At 42.0% G+C, this 17,239-nt stretch overlaps 1 long non-coding RNA gene across 1 annotated transcript in view; it reads right to left on the bottom strand.

The window, feature by feature from the left end:
• Nucleotides 1-14,036, bottom strand: part of LOC109280294 (uncharacterized) — a 49,095-nt gene extending 35,059 nt beyond the window's left edge. Inside the window, exon 1 of the long non-coding RNA XR_002086565.2 lies at nucleotides 13,967-14,036. This is a non-coding gene — a long non-coding RNA (uncharacterized LOC109280294). The remainder of the gene's footprint in view (nucleotides 1-13,966) is intronic.
• Between the last annotated feature and the right edge of the window lie 3,203 nt (nucleotides 14,037-17,239).

Genomic DNA, 17,239 nt, shown 5'->3' with positions numbered 1-17,239 from the left:
CAGGACATTGGCTGCCATGGTTCCCCTGCTTTACCTGTGGCAGGCTAGGGTGCTAGGTCCAGGTTGTGGAAAGATTGAGGTTAGATTATGAATATACAGGATGGTTGGGAAAAGGATGATCCTGCTTCAGGCAAGGGGTGGGACTACATTACCTCTGAGGTCCCTTCTAGCTCTACTTCTCCAAGACCATACGCTGCTCTGCTTTGTCCTTCCTACCCTGCCCTACTTGCTTGATCAGATACTCTTCTCTCTGCTTCCTACTGTATCTGCCACTGTGTTCCCTGTGCTTTCCCAGGAAGCTTCCTGTGCTACTTGTGGCACCTGTGGTGCAGTTTGGCCACCCCTTTTTTAAGTTAATAGAGAATAATGTCCCCAAAACAAGGTAGAAACTAGCCATGAATAATCTGAGGTAAGAAATGTGAAGGTTTCCAACTAGGGGTGCACCGATAAAGATTTTCTTGGCCAATACTGATAGCTGATGATGACTGATATCAGTACTGATAGCTGACCAATATATTGGCCGATCTGGTCATTGATATTTAGTAATCATACAAGGCATTTTAAATTACTGACAAATAAACATTTTTGTTTGTTTTGCATTTATAACACAAAAACACACACACCTCCTACCTTCTCCAGCCCTCGATTAGTAAGGTGATGACCACCTTATTCCCATGCATGTTGCCCCCTCACCCACAGCTCCTACCTGCAGCTCTATTCCCCACACAGCCAGTGCTGTCTTCTTCGGTGGTCAGGGTGAGTTCTCATGCGGGCAGTGGTGCCAGGTGCATTTGTAGCCCCAGCACACACTGTTGTCTCAGTACCAGCAGAGCTCACACAGCCAAACTCCTGCAGCCACCGGGGATAAGCCACTTTTGCCAAGCTGCCCAGTGCCTAGAGGAGCAGAATGTCCCTCACACAATGCCTTATTCCACCTGCATGCAGCCCAACATCTCCATGACAGCCCTGGTGCTCAGGCCCCTGTTGCACAAAATGCATTTCCATGATTGGGGCAGCAGCAGCAGCAGGAGCCAGTAATGGTCCCTTTGTTGCTGAATGCATTGCCCTGTTACTGCTCCCTGGTGTCCCTCCCCTCCTGCTGCTCACTGTGACCTGTAGTCTTCCTCAGGCTCAGTCCAGCAGCAGGGCACAGGAAACAAACTACATTTGCCAGGGTGCTCCAAGAATGCGGCTGTAATTATCAGCTACAACAACCAAAAAAAGCTAGTAGCCAATAATGTCATCTCTTCTTTTATCAGTGCTGATCCAATAACCAACTGAAATATCAGTGCACCCCTATTTCCAACCATAGAGAAGTGAGGTTTTGAAACAGCCCTCTGCCAGTGACCCACCCTTAATCTAATGCAGCAGAAGTAGTAAGGACAAAAACCACTACTTTTAAGCCTAAAATTGCTTAGTTGATGAAAAGGATTGTACAATATGAATTCCTGAGGCAGCACAGAGTTATACTAAATGATTTATGATGTGTCTGTCTCTTCCATATTCCTAAGAATTTGGTTATTATATTCTTTCCTGTCTTCTAGAAACATCCTGTAAGATGTGGCCTGATTATCAATGTACTGAAAGTAAGTGGTTAATGGAAAAGAAGAACTAATGTGACTATTAGTACTTCTTGGCCTATATGGTAAAAGTTTCAGGTAAAATGATTGTAGAGATTTTTAAACAGAAATTTTCTACTGTACTTTTTGCTACACAGTGGATGTATCTACACATGCATTTACACCAGCTGACATTTACTGTGCAGTAACTTGCTGTTCAGTAAAAGGGAATAGGCCAGCATCTACATGTGCAGGCAACCTGGGACTAAATTGAGTTCCAGGTCAGAGCATCCTGCCAATTGCCCCTGTGGCCACCAGGAGGAGCTCCAGCCTCTGGCCACATGGCTGCCAGCACTTGGGACTAGCTTTAGTTTCAAATTGAAGCCAGAGCCAGCGTCCAGTACTTGGGCCTAACTTCAGTCCTAAATTGAAACTAGAGGAGACAGCCAGCCAGAAACCCTGAGGCTCAGACTGGCCCCATAGGCTAGGGACTGACAGTCAAAGAGCCTGAGCCTGGCTTGATTCAATCTTTGCAGGTTAGTCTAACTTGGCTAGGCTGAACTGGTTTATAACCAGACAGACATTCTCTCTGGACTGAGGCAATTCAGGCACATGCCTGCAGTGGCTCAGGCTAGAAGCCAGTGGGCACTAGAGCAGCCCTCCCTTCCCTTGGACAGCGCTGATAGGAGGGAGGCATGGCCAGGCCTCAGCGGGACATTTTGATTAGGGAGGTCTGCCTGCACCATCCAAGGCTTTTCCCCACTGGCTGCTCAAGGGGCGGGAGTGTTTCCAGCCCCCAGCCCCCTGCTAGCACTCTGAGGCAAGGTGAGGTGTGCAGTCTATGCATCTGTTAATGGCACGGAGCTTTTCAATCTCCCTCCCTGCTTCTTTTTATTGTCTGAAGCAAACTGATAGGCAAGAAAGCTGAGGAAGAGAGGGGGGAGCTGAAAAACGGGGCCAGCAAAGGACTGATAACAATGCTTATCACCCGATCAGGAAGACAATAGCCTCTCTCCAGTACTTCAAAGTCTTCTTAAGCAGCTTACCAGCTGACCTGTTGATTAGCTCCAAACAGCCCTAAGTGGTCACTGTTTTGTCTGCCTGTCCCAGTGGAATTGGAGAAACACACACTCATCTGCATTAGCTAGCATACCATATGGCTAGGGTCTATGGGGCCTGGGGTCCTTGCTGTGAGAGATGGGAGGGAGGGAGCTAGGGGTGGATTTCATGCTTAAGCAGCAAGCAGTGAGGCAGGAGAGGATAGGGCAGGGGGAAGCCAGGCAGACCCTGCTGTGCCTGCAAGTCTCTGCTGGAGCTTCAGCCAGGGAGCAGAGGGGACAGGCCAGCCCTACTGTGCAGCAGAGAGCCCCACCCAGCCAAGAGAGCATGCTGGGATGCTGGGGGAGTCTGGTTTATCTTAAACCAGCAAGGGGTCTGGGACAGACATTGCATAAACTAGTTTGAACCAAATCAGTTAAGTCTGATACTACATTGAACAAGTTTTATCTCAGACTGGTTTCAGACATTTTCAAACTGATTTATGTGCACTGAACATCTGTTCTATTACAGGTTTAAACCAGTTTCTGATCACTTAAGCCAGTTTAGGTGTAATGTCTGTCCCTAGCCATAGTGGCTGGGCAGACCCAGCAGGGAGGTCCCCCTGGATTACTGAGCCGTGAGGCATCTACATGTGTGTTACTGCACAGTAACTAATCAGGCATAAGTCACCATGTTTACTGGAGACTCAAGTTGACATAAGTCACCGTATTTACTGTGCAGTATGGGTGTGCATGTGTAGACACATGCCCAGACTGTGCAGTAATTCTGGTTACTGCACAGTAAATGCATATGTGTAGACACACTCAGCATATTTCTAAATTTCTGTACATAATTAATTAAACATTCCTTAATATTTATAGAATTTGATTTATAAAACTAGCATGGCTTTAAGAATGAACACGAAATGATATATATATATATATAATGTAGCCAGGTTACATTGTTAGTAACCATCCCATGTGTTTCTTGAATAGTTTTCTTACTCAGTTTTAATAAGAAAGAATAATAAAAATATTGTTACACTTTCAAAAATGAATATGCTCAGAAATATGAAGAATTTAATTCAATTGAGAACTAAATTTTCCAAAGCAGTCTGTACATTTTAGAGTACCACATTAAGAGCCTCAAACTTGAATGTGCTCATTCATGTGGGCTTCTAAGGGAGTTGGTGCTCTCCCCTACCTTGGAGATCTTTAAGAGACTAGACAAGCACCTGGCTAGGGTCATCTGATCCCAGCACTCTTTCCTACCCAGGGCAGGGGGATGGATTCAATGATCTACTAAGGTCCCTTCTGACCTTAAAAATCTATGAAATCTATGTGATATTGGCACATGCAAATGTTGGTAAGATGAGCAGAAATCCCAGTTTTGTGTTAGCAAAAATATTCATATGCTCAGAACTGTTCCCTGACCCTTGTACGCCCAGAACTGCAGTTGCATATAGAATATAAAAAATGGGCAACACCACTTCAAAAAAATGTCCTAGAAAATATTGTTTATCTGTTATACCCTCTAGAAGTCCTGGAGCAGGTATATATTACTGAAGGACTCCAAAGAAGTATTCAGTGTATCTGATTTATGATCTGGAGATTTATTTATAGAAGATTATTTTTTTTTTTTTTATGTGGGACCCTGGATTTTGTGGGTTTTTTAGATCTCTGATTCTAAAATATCACAGCACAAGTATCATATGGAAAACAGTGCCATTGGAGTAACATAGAGGCTTTATGAACCTTCAATTGCAATAAATAATATACCTAAATATCAAAATCAACTTCTATTTTTCATTGTGGATAATAAAATACCTGGGAAGATTTATCAGAAATCCATTCATTTTTACAGTGAAGATGCCAAGTTTCTAGCTTTAAAATATACATTTGCATATATTCAATAATACTGTATAGGTAAATCTATTTTCAGGTAGTTTCAAATATAGATTATATTTTTATTCTTTTCAAATGAGCAGTAATAAGGAAGTTTATATGGCATATGTATAAATTATGAGCTGTGAAGCTAAACACTGATATAGTTAGGGAAATAACTATACAGGGTCTGAGCCTCACCTGGCATAAACTAGTGATGTTCAACTGACTAAGTAGCCAATCTAGTTTACACAGGCTGCTTATGACAATCTAACCTAACTATGAAGGAAAGGAGATGAATTGGTTGTATGATGGCTCATGAAAACTTATTCACTTTCACTGTAGACACATCTATTTCAACAGTATGTTCTTCAAGGCCTATGGATGATTTGTGACAAATGAAAATTCATCTCACTGGTATATTTTTTCCTTATTTGTGACAGGGATCCTTTTTTACCCACAGTCTAGAAAATGAACAGCTTATTTTATGAGATGAGACCAAAAGAGCTTTGTTTGATTAGCCAGTGACATGATTATTCTCCATAAACACTTTCACTTGGGCTAACCTAAGGAAAGGAAAAAGGCTATTTCAGTTAAAAAGTAATGGTGGCATAAACTAGCCATAAATAAATTCAGATTGAAAAGTGGAATATTTCTTACCACTAAATTAATAAGGTTCTGAACAGCCTTTTAATAGGAGAAGCAAGAGTCCAAAACCCAACTATTTTAAGATAAAGCTTGAGAAAACTTTGAATAGGAATTTATGGTCCAGTTACCTGCTAAGGCAGGGGACTAAACCTTATGACCCTGGAGGTCCCATGCAATTTTATGTTCTATGATCCTATGTTTACATCCATGGGTGGATCTAGAATTTTGAAAAAGGGAGTGCAGATGGCAAGGTGGATCATCCCATATAAAACAAATGCACCTTTCTCTAGTTAAAAATTAACTAAAATCTTTACTAATATGCAGGGGTCTAGGACTGTATTATTCAGTTTCAGTTTGGAGCAAAAATATATAATTTCCTTAGAATGAGCTAAAAATAATCAGTAGGGCTTTGAGCTAGCCTTTTCATTACCAAGCAAATAAACTGTCAATGAATTTGCACCATCCACAAACCAGTAAAAATTCTCCCAAATGTAGTAAGTATTTTTACTGTTCATGAAACAATTATTTCTGAACAAGCTTCAACGTTTATGGAAAAATTGTCAGGTATGATTGGTAACATGAGTGTGAAAAGTATGTGCCTAACAGGAAAGTACAGCCAGTAAATTTCAGGGATGCTGCTTTTATTAGGTCTGGGGTTTCAGCAATTGTGGAAATACCACTACCGATAGGCAGCCAAGCGGGTGGAAAATGGCCTAGTGGTTCAGATAGTAAACATGGGACACAGTAGACCCTAGTTTAATTGCCGGCCAGGGTTGGTGCCTTGTGTCAGCAGTAGTGGTGGCTGCTATTCTTGTACCCTAAGTAGGTGCCCTAGCTGGTGCCCCAGTTACCCAGTGCTTGTTATTCCATGACTGCCTTGTCACAAACTTTCTGTCTGAATATGGACAAGTCATCTAATCTCTGTACCACCCAAGTGACCATCTGCAAAGTGACAAACATTTCCCTACAGCAAAAATGTATTGAAAATGTATCACTAAAGACTGTGATCTGTTCAGATTGTAGGAACATAGTTGCACCTTGGAGAGAATTTTTGAAAATGTAGAACTGATGTCATCAGATTTTATTTCTGTATTCTGGAGGAAAAAATGGTTTAAAAAAGAGAATGTTTAGTCACATGTGTAGCAAATACTGGCTTGGAAGTAGCAAACAATGAACACTCCTTTTGGCACATGAATATACTTGCTTGCCTTGAATTTGGGTACTCCTATGAGTAACAGCTCCTGTACAAATGTCAATAGAGAAAAAGATCATTCACATGTTCTGTTCACAGAAAATATGAAGAGGAATAAATGTCCTTGATTCAAATGAGTAACTGAATTTTGAAATTGTGCTCACAAATTTTGCTATTGAGTTGAACAACTCCCAAACTACCAGCATTTCCTTGGGAAGAAAAAACATTAATGTTGCAAAGCCAAGCACTAAAGTATTAAGAATACCAGTATTTACAGTGTCCATGCAAACTCATTTCTAACTTCTTGTGTGCATATATATTAGACTTCCTCTAACATGGTCAATGTTGCATAGGAAATGATTCAGCTTTGCCAATTTTTTTAAATGAATTGCATCATATAAAATGCAGCCCTGCATTTTTTATGCTACATATAAACCTAATCCTAAACCAACAGCACAGACAATCCAAAAATTTGGGGCATCAACTTTAGATGCTAAAGGCTCCACTCCTTTGGAGCAAATGAGTGACTTTTGCTTCCGTTATTTTCAACCGAACTGTTAAATAGTCATCTTTTCTAATCATTAGAACCTATACCTCTCAAGTTGTAAACCTTTAAAATGAAACATGTAAAGAGAGTGGTGCCTTCTGAAGAGTCTGGGTTAATTAAATTACCTAACATTACAAAGGGATATATGGTAGAACCAGAGTTAGACCCAGTTCTTCCCCTTGAGAAGCATCTAATCCGGTGTTTGACCCACAAGGTCAGCTCAACTGACTCCTTTATGCAATACGTTGTTATATTTGCTGAGTATCTGAAAGATGCATCATTCTTAATTCAAAAGAAATATCCTTGATACTCATCAACATTTATTTCTGTTCCTCATGGCAGAGAGAAATGGAAGGGTGCTTATGACCTGAAACAAAAAGATACGTATAATACTCAGGATTATGCTGCCACCTCTCAGTTTCACCTGTAGTGAATGCAATAGCCAGGTAAACCAGAGAAGACAGCAACAGCACCTTTGCATACATAACATTCAAGAAATGAAAAACTCGGTATAGTTCTATTTTCCATTTTTTGGGGGGTGGAGGGATGGGGGGAAGATGCTTTTTAAAGGCAAGTTGCTGAAATTTTTTGCAGGAAAATGAAGTAAAAAAAAAAAAGCATAGTTGTTAATGTCCAATGAAAATTTGGCAGGAAAGGGGGAAAAGCAGAAACCTTTTACTGGTTATACCCATAGAAAACCAGTCTCACATGACAGTCTTCAGGAATTGTAAAAGTCAAGAGGAAGACTACTGCCTTGACTGGAATGAAATTTACACTTCTCAGCCAGCATTTATAATTTAACTATTGAATCACCAGTGGTATACCAAAGTAGATGGGCTGCCTTCTTTTCAGCACCAACCTTACCCAATAAAGCATATCTTTTTTCTCCAAGATATTTGTCTCTTGAGAGCTATTCTTTCATTATTAAATGTTACTCCAGAAAATATAAGACTACTGTTACTAATGATGTAATAAAAACATGGGAACAAAAACAAAAACGAGTTTTCAGGATGCTTTTCTAGATTCATTAGTTTATTGCAATTTTTATGCTTCAAGGTGTGAATAGCTTCCCACAAGTTGGTCTTTCATTTATAGAAAACAGAGCAAACCATCTTTCCTTAAAGGAGAGGAGCTATTTATTTCCAGGTAGTGGAAAACAGAAGCCATATCCAGCCAAATGGACAAGGCCTGATCAAAAACTAAGAGCCTTGTCACACTGGACACTTAGAATATGCTTTGTTTAGATCATAGTATGCATTACCATGACACATGAAAAGTTAGAACATGTTCTGAGCAATCACACAGTAATGCTTACTATGATCTCAACCAGCTCCAGACAGGGGTGGAACTGCCGGTGATCCCTGCCCTCCCTTCCCAACACTGACCCTGGCACCAGGTACTACAGTTTGCACATCTGGCTGTGAGGATGTGAAATCCTGATGGCTGGAGCTTTCAACCTCCTGGTTGCATACCCAGAACTACTCAGCCCAAGAGTCCTACCCTGCATGCTGGAGTGAGCTGGGTCTTTGCTGCTTATGAAGGAGGCACAGGATGCCGAGCTCAGGAGCAGGTGCTACCTCTGCCACCCAATCCACACACGCCCATGGAGCTGTGGGGCAAGCTGGGTCTTTGCTGCTGGAAGACTTGAACCAGTGCTGGTGTAGTAGTGGGGCTGGAACCAACAATCATGTGATCATCAGTCCCAGCCCCTGCATTACACCAGAATCTCAAACTAGTATTATCTTCATGGACCAGTCCAATGGTAACCTAACACATTACTTTATATGATGTCGAGTCATAACTTTGCTCTGATAAGACTGAACTTAACACATTTAGCTGTTTCACCACATAGATGCTCATGTTCTAAGTATGGTTGACATGTCTGAAGTGTAGTGTGTGACATGACCCTAAGTCAATGAGTTACTAAATGCATTTCCATGAGACGCTACGATACAGTAGCAACAAGCTACTTCACTGTAGCTCGTTGCTACTGCACAGTAGTGTTACCAGGCACTAACCATGATGCAATGCTACTGCCCAGTAGCTTGTTGCTACTAAGCAGTAGTATCAGGGAAAAAACTGTGCAGTGATGGTAATGCGCAGTAACACTGGTTACTGTATAGTCTTTAATGCTTGCTTTTGCTTATGCAAGTACTAAATGACTGCACAGTAACAACTGCACAGTCTAGTGCACATGTAGATGCAGTCACTGACTACTAACTAGTTGTAGGGTATCTGAGTGGTAAATTATGCATATACAGTAAAAGCTCTGTTATCTGGCATCCCCCAGGAATGGGGGATGCCGAATAACAAAATATGCCAGTTAATCCAAGACATAGCTGCCCCTCCCACGGGTCCTGGGGGCTTGGCAGCACAGGCTGCTTTGCCCCAGACTGTGGGGGCTCAGAGAAAATAGAAGTGCCACGGTGGGTACTTCCAGTTTCACTTGGCCTTACAAGCTGGCATGCCAGTTAATATAGAACATGCCGGCTTGTAAGGTGCCAGATAACGAAACTTTTACTGTCCTAGAGGCATGTTAGAGAATGTGGTCCTGAGAAGGATCAAGGAGAGAGTGGCAAAAGGGCCCTCCAAAAAGGTAAACTTGAAAGATGTAAGCAAGAAAATTGCCTCTGATTCATCCAGTTTTGGGGAAATAGGACTGTGTATAGGTGTATAGGTTTATATAGGTGTATAGGACTGTGTATAGGTTTGTGGAAAATAAGTGGGATTATATTCAAGAAAACACCTGATTTGTAATTCTCTTCTAAATGGAAATGACCCAACAAGACCCTGAATACAGGGTAATTCAGGCCATCCACGTAATATTCCCACCCTATACTGCTAATAGGTCTATATTCAAGTGCTTAGTCCAATGTACTCCATGTGATCTTATCCAGTGTGCTCCCTCAAGCCATTTTAAAGCGCCCCTTCCCCTCCCCTGTAGCTCGTGTAAAGATGTCCTTTGTTTTAAACATTTTCTGTGATTTAATTTCTTAACAATACATTTTTAGTTCTTTAGATCTCACTTCTCCCAGTACTACTGTCCCAAGATGTTCATAATTAGTCAACACTTCCTGGTCTTTTCACAGTTCAATGCCTTTAAAGAGGGCAGCTGTTTTTCCAAGGGGTTTTGAAATCACCTGAAAGATACAGAAGTTGCAAGTCTTCCCCCTACTTGCTCTACTGCTTTGATGTCTTCCATCTCACTTTGCTTCATCCAGGTAAGTAGGGACTTCAACAGCTATAGACTGATAGCATAAATCAAGTACACCAAAGTTTTGTTCTCACTCTGTGGAACTGGTTAGCACAGACAGTTAATTCCTTGTTATTCGCATACATGTTTAAAATTCATGCAAGCAGAACTCTCACTATGGCAGTATCCCCCTTGCTAATTATCCATTGTAAAAGAAGGCTCTGGGATATGATACCCTTATTTTATCCTTATAATTGACTATGCTTTTCAAAATAATTACTTGTCATGTTTGTAGAAAACCTGGCAACATGTTTTCAGAATAAAGTCTCTATTAAAGAGGAAAAAAGAATAAAAGTTAGAAGAAGCCAGCGGTTTCTTCAAAGCATATTTGGCTTCAGTGCTAAATAAAGCCCCCTTCCTGTAATTGGACTTTTGTGGGCAAGCCAGAGTTCCATCACAGTCATGGTTTCAGATATGGATTCCTTGACCTTGGTAAGCAGTTTGATGGCAGTGGTCTACATACAAGAGATGGTATTCACCTCACAGGCAGAGGGAGGAAGCTTTCTCTGTGAGAGTCGCTGACTTGCTGAGGAGGGCTTTAAACTAAGCATGACTAGGGGGAAGAGGGGAGGTTCCACTGTTGCACATGAAGCCACTACTGTACATGCATTCTCTTTCCATGATGAGCCAGAAGAGGACATCGACACAGTGGACATCCAAATAAGCACCAATGCCCTGAGATACTTGCATAGTGACAGAAAACCTGAGATGACGGAGGGGAACTCAGGTGCTTTTATGGGAACTCTAGAAGTATGTGCATGGAACAGGAGAAACTGGCTCTCTTTCTGATAGACAAAGAATTTGACCTCATTGGGTTGACAGAGACCTGGTGGGATGAAACGCATGACTGGACAGTGGATATCAATGGTTATAGGCTCTACAGGAAAGACCATATTGGGAAGAAGGGCAAACAGGTGGCTCTCTATGTGAAGGAGTAAACCCCTCCCTGTAGGTCAGGTTTGATATCAGGGAGAGGTCACTTGAGACCCTGTGGGTCAAGATACAAGGGGCTTCAGGAGAGGGTGACCTGATGGTGGGGGTCTACTACAGGCCTCCCTCCCAAGAAGAGGCGAACAATCAGGCATTTTCCAGGGAACTGGCTGAGGCAGCCAGCATTAAAGACCTGACTGTCATGGGTGATTTCAACTACCCTGACATCTGGTGGGGGGACCATTTGTCCAGCTCCAGCAGGTCAGCCTATTTCTTAGGAACTATTGATTATATATTCCTGCCACAAGTTGTTGAAGGACCAACTAGAGGGGAAGCCACTCTGGACTTAGTGCTTACCAAAGGGGATGACATGGTAGGGAACCTGAGGATTGATGGTACTCTGGGTGATAGTGACCATGATCTGATTAGGTTCACCATCCACCGGTAGGCTAGGATTTCAATTAGTAGAACAGAGGTCCTAGATTTCAGAAGGGCAGACTTTAACAAACTCAGGAGTCTAGTTAGAAAGGCTTTCTGCAACCAGCAACTAGAGGATTTGGGGGTTCAGGGTTAGGGTTAGGGTTAGGGTTAGGGTGGTCCTGGAAGACTGGAAGAGGGCCAAGGTAATACCCATCTTTAAGAAAGGGAGGAGGGATGACCCTGCAAACTATAGACCAGTTAATCTGACTTTGGTCCTAGGAAAAACTAGTGAAAAAATTGTTAAGGAGGCCATCAATCACAAACTTGTAACTGACACAGCTTTATGGAGGGTAGATCATGCCTAACAAACCTGGTATCTTTTTATTACTATGTAACTAACCAGCTGGACAAGGGACATGAGGTAGACATCATTTACCAAGACTTCAGTAAGGCCTTTGACTCTGTCTCAAATGAAATTCTCTCAGTTAAACTGGAGGGTACTGGCCTGTACTAGCCTACAGGGAGGTGGGTGGATAACTGGCTTAGAGGCTGGTCCCAGAGAGTTGTAATCCATGGGACAGCCTCATCCTGGAGGGCTCAGACCCATGCTTTTTAATATGTTTATTAATTACTTGGATGAAGGAGTAGAATGCTCTATGATTAAGTTTGACAATGATACCAAGCTATGAGGAAATGCACGTATACCAGAGGATAGGGTAAGGATACAGGATGACCTAGACAGACTGGTTCTATGGGCCAATCAGAATCAGATAAGGTTTAACAGGGAAAACTGCCATGTCCTTCATCTGTGTTGGAAGAACCTTCACCATAACTATAGGTTAGGCAGTAGTCCACTGGCTGACACAACCCCTGAACAGGATCTGGGAATCACAATCGACCAGAAGATGAATATGAACCAACAGTGCAATTAAGTCGCCAGCAGGATGAATAGAGCTCTGGCATGCATCAGCTGATGTGTTGCCAGCAGATCCAAGGAGGTGTATTTCCCTCTCTACTCAGCATTGGTGAAGCCACAGCTGGCATACTGTGAACAGGTTTGGGCACCACACTTCAAGAAGGATGCTGATAAGTTCAAGAGGGTGCAGAGAAGGGCCATCCACATGATCAGGAGCCTGGAGGATAGGCCCTATGGGAAGAGACTGGGAACTAGGCTTCTTCAATCTGGGTAAGAGGAGACTAAGAGGTGACTTGATAGCTGCCTACAAGTATGTCAGGGGGGAGCACCAAGATCTGGGGGAGCAACTCTTCAGGGAGGCACCCCTTGGGAGGATGAGGACCAAAGACCACAAACTAGCAAAGGGAAGATTTAGACTGGACATAAGGAAGAACTTCTCCATAAGGGTAACTAGAACCTGGAACACACTCCCAGCAGAGGTGGTGTAGTTGCCATCCTTGGAGGTGTTCAAGGGGAGGCTGGATAAGCAGCTCATTGAGCTAGTTTGAGCTCATTAACCTCCTGCCTATTGCAGGGGACCAGACTTGATGATCTTCCATGTCTCTTCCGGTCGATTGATTCTATGATTCTATGATCTGTTCTCATGTCCAAGGACCTGTACAATAGCTATTAACACATCAATATTAATTATGTGCAAGCTGGAGAAAACAGCAAACACTTCTATAAAATGAAGACATGTTGTATCTTGGTTTGCTGTTTTAGATACTTCAAATTTGACAATATAAAATTTCTGTTATAAAGTTACCTTCCATTTAAATGCCAGTGATAAATAATGCCCACATCAGTGGAAAAGTCACAGAACAAATTTAGAGCCCCTATTTTCTTTTTTATGATAACAATCAAACTGTAAAAAGAATACAATAATAACCAAGGACACATATCACTTAAACTGTATGTGTCTACAAGGAAAAAATATCTAGGCAACTTGAAACTCTTATTCAGTATTACAGTTTCACTACTCTTTTGTGTTTGAGAGTAACAAGTCCCTATATCATATTTAGAGATGGAAATGAACATACTGGTACAAAATGATGCTAAAGATGAGTCAAGGAATCAAGGTTGGATTTTGTATAGAATCAAGGTAAACAGTGGTGCAGTTGTTGGATATATTCTATATTGTGTGAGGTTCATAAGCAGTCTGTAGGGGATTATTCCACAAAGTTGAATTCTTGACCCATCTCTACTCAAAAAAAAAGTTAAAGTTATACTGAAGCATATCGAGAACAAAGTGTAAAGATATTTAATATGTAGGTGATAAACCAGGAAGGGATAGGGAGATCATGTTTACTGGATATTTTTATATCTGTTTAAGAAGCAATGAAAGATCAAAAATAGAAGCTGTCAGTCAGTTAAAAAAGAGGCTGTCAAAAACATCTCTAGTCAGAAACCTCAAAAAAGTAATAGAAACAGCAAAATGGAAAGAAACTAACAATGAATAACTGATATGTAGACTGACAGTGACACATGACACATTATTGTTTAAAACCAATCTCTCAGAAAAATGACTAATAAACAATTACCTTATGAAGCTAGTCAGCATAAGGAGTCATTACATAGCCCATAGGAACTCTGCAGCATCTGGAAGTAAATTTGTAAGTGTTAAATTCCTACCACTATAAAATGCTTCACAGATTACAAAGATTCAAATGTTAATCAATAACAAAATGATTAGTGTGTACATCCAAGCAGCTAAAATGGTGACTGCCTTAAGAGCAGCATTACTCCAAAGTAGCATTCACATTATTAACAGACTTTACTGCTTTTTCCTGTGGCTGCAGTAGACCATTGCTTCCAACTCTTTTTTTTTTCCTATTCAAAATATTGTAAAAAGAGAACCTTAAAAAGATGAATAACCAGTGCTAATATTTTAATGTACCTTTAAAAAGAAAAATTGAAACTACAATTCTTTAGGTTTCAAGCACTGATCACTTGAAAACTATTCTTGCAAATAAAACATATTTGATCATCTCTCTTTCTAATGACCAATTAGTACATAGCAGGAAAGGAAACCCACACTATATACCTGGGCAATTTAATAGAAATCTCCTGCACACAACACCACTTCTGACAGAAACACAGGCATAAACCATTTGAAAAAATGAGTGATATCAATGGTATAGTGACACTGCAACAACAAATAAAATCTCTCACAGATTTATAATCTGTAAACATCTAGCTATTTTGAATCAGCCTTTTTCTATGAGAAGGAAAGGATTATTTTAAATTCAACACCAAGAAGAATAAGCGTGGTAATTTTAAAGATGAAATATGTTTTTCTACATAAATATTGAATGGTCTCAATTTATGATTAAACAGTTATTGGGCTAAACTAATTTTATCCATTTACTAAAACTAGAATATTCTCTCAAGAATATCTGCTTTCAATTATCTTGTCCTTCATATTAGTCTTATATAGGTTCAGGGATGGTTCATACAAAGCTGAAGCACACCAAGCACTTAATCTATGAGTTGCAATCTGTAAAACCTAGATTAAAGGGTTGACCTCCCCAGCCCCCCCAAGTATAAATATCAAATTTCCCATCTATTAAGCCTAGCAGAACAAGTAAGAAACAATTAAGGAATGTGTCCTTTTTGATTTTACTAGGACTGGGAGTTCACCCAAAGAGTAAGAGAATCAGAAATTTTCCCTGGCTCCTCACTTATAGTTGGGCCATAGCCTAATTGCTCTAGGAGCTCAAGTATTTTTTTTTAACAGAGAGTGCATCTACATCAAATGCTTAACAGCAAAAGAGCTGTCTATACATGCATGCTTACTTCACAGTAGATCTCCCTAATCCTGAGGAAATGTGCTACTTGCAAATGCAAGTAGCAAATTTAATTGACATTAGTAACAGCATTGTAGCACCCATGTAGATGCCTGGCAGGGAGCCAAATCTGGTCAGTTGTCCACAAGAGGGAGGGAGATAGCTGCATGCCCCTAGGAGCTGCCTGCTACTGGGATGGCCTCTGCCACCTGTCCCCCTGCACCAGCAGCAGGGAGCTTCAAGTCCCCTGCTCTCAGATAACAATCATGAAGCAGGGGCTGATCCTTATCTGGAGCTGGCCAGGATCTTCCCCTGACCTGTACAGTTCCTAGCCAGCCCCAGGCTGCACATTGAAGCATATGCAGCCTGTAGGTGGCTGGGGGGCTATCTTTTGTAGGTAGTCCCGAGCTTCCTCCAGGCTGTACGTGCAGACTTCCCCATGCAGCTTAGGGATGCCTGGGAACCGTGGTCAGGGACAGGTTCCAGCCCTGTGACCTGATCAAGTGATTGGGGTACAGGGCTTATAAAGATCTGCAGGGGTGGGGCAGGTCCCAGTCCCTTGCCTTTATTCACCAGTGGGGCAGCTAACATTGAGCTAGCTGCTAGCTGCCCTACTGGTGGATCAGGGCAGAGGGCTAGGACCTGCCCCTCCCCTGCAGCTCTTTCCAAGCTCTATGCTCCTGATCAGGGAGCCATGGCTAGGAGCTTCCTGCTGCCAGGGCAGGGGGACGTTGTTCCTGCCCCAGCAGCAGGCAGCCCCCCTGGACCAGGACACAGCTGTCTCCTGGCCTGATGCTCCCTACCAGCCTCTGGGCTAGCACCCAGGGGGAGCTGCTAGCTCTCCTCCTGTGGCCTCAGGGGCACATTGCAGGGATGCAGGGAGCTGGGAGAAAATCTTTTTCCTAATCCCCACATGTGTAGACACCTACCCAAAACCCCCTACTGTGCAGTAATTTACTGCACAGTAAATCTAGGCTGGAGTAAATGCACATGTGTAGATGCACTCAGAGTTCCCCATAACCAGGCAGCAGCCTCCCAAAAAACCATATATATTGGTAAACTAGTATCTGACATTCAATCTGTATTTGCCTGTAGGAGGTCCTAGTACCTCAAACTCTCTAAAGGAACTTTAGAAACATTGCCTGACCCTGCCCAGAACCCCACATCAAAATGAAAAATTTACTTCTGTTAATATTTAAGAGCATCAAAAGCTTTTGTTGCAGTTGATTTTTTAAAAACAAGTTGGTAAAACAGTCATTTCTTAGTTTTTACTCTCCGTTATCAATTTTTTGCTTTTTCATGTATAAGTAGTTTCTCCACTGTCCTGTCAGAAGTCAAGTACCTTCTGAAAAGTCATTTATAACGTTTCTTAATATTTCCAAATTCATATCCCATTATTTTCTCCCAACCACCTGAACAGTCACAACTAAATAGCACATACATTTAGGGTAGCACTGCTGAACACATGACCTGAACTTTTTAAAGTAACTTTTTAGAGTAATTACTCATTTGGGTTATCTGTTGAAGGCAAATATAGGCTAGGTACAGATATTACACTTATAAGGTATAAGTAATCAGAAATTGATCTATAGCTGTAATAGAACAAAAGTTCAGGGCACACAGACTGGTTTAAAAAAGGTGAAACCTTGTCTAAGATGGACCTGAATCAATTTGGTTTCTCACTTAATCAATTTAAGTTTAAGTACCAGATCCCCCACCAACTCAAGTTAGATCACTGCCCTCTGGCATCCCAAGACATTTGTGGTCCCCTGCTAACCCCCACTCGCAGGGAGGCATATTAGCAATCAGCCCATGCTCAGTTGCTCTAGCCAAGTGCCCAGCAGGCCCTGCACCTAAGCTGTCACAAAGATGTGTCAGCACAGTGGCTGACACTGCCGGGGATGGGGAGGACTGTGCTCTGCTATGCCTGGCAGCCCAGTCCTGCTTTCTGGGGCTGTGCCAGCTCACAGAAGCATCATGGTCTCTGGGTTCATATGCAGGAGCCCACCCAGGGACCCCCCCACACCT

The sequence above is a fragment of the Alligator mississippiensis genome, chromosome 1, assembly GCF_030867095.1.
Source record: "Alligator mississippiensis isolate rAllMis1 chromosome 1, rAllMis1, whole genome shotgun sequence".
Taxonomy (NCBI): domain Eukaryota; kingdom Metazoa; phylum Chordata; order Crocodylia; family Alligatoridae; genus Alligator; species Alligator mississippiensis.
This window is presented reverse-complemented; position numbering and strand designations above follow the sequence as displayed.